Below are 555 nucleotides of genomic sequence, written 5' to 3'. Positions count from 1 at the left end.
CTACATTGACAAATATGACTTCATAATGGAAATTTTCTTTTTAAGTTGGAAAACTATAGTTTTTATCTGACTGAAAGCCTACAAAATATCAAGAGCAACTGAATCCAATTATTACTGTGTACGTGCTATTGATGGCCCAGAAATATTTGAATGAGTGATAAAATAAAGACATATTTCATGAATCATTATGTATTTCATAAATTTTTTTCTTTCATAGCAGGAAAAAAACTAATTATATAATTGTAATCAAAGTATACAAATAATTTACATTCCATTGATATGATCCAAAGGATTAAAACACATAATTATATTCAAAAAGTATCAAATTTGAATATATTTCCACCAAAAATGTAAAATGAAAGTAAATGTAAAAGTTAAAATTCAGTATTTTTGAAAAAAAATTTTTAAAGCATGAAAAATATTTACATTAAAAAGCAAAGTAGAGGGTCGGGCGTGGTGACTCATGTCTGTAATCCCAGCACTTTGGGAGGCCAAAGTGGCTGGATTACCTGAGGTCAGGAGTTTGAAACCAGGCTGGCCAGCATGGTGAAACCC

This window comes from Colobus angolensis, unplaced genomic scaffold, assembly GCF_000951035.1.
Source record: "Colobus angolensis palliatus isolate OR3802 unplaced genomic scaffold, Cang.pa_1.0 Scaffold75, whole genome shotgun sequence".
Lineage (NCBI taxonomy): Eukaryota > Metazoa > Chordata > Mammalia > Primates > Cercopithecidae > Colobus > Colobus angolensis.
Note: the sequence above shows the minus strand (reverse complement) of the source record.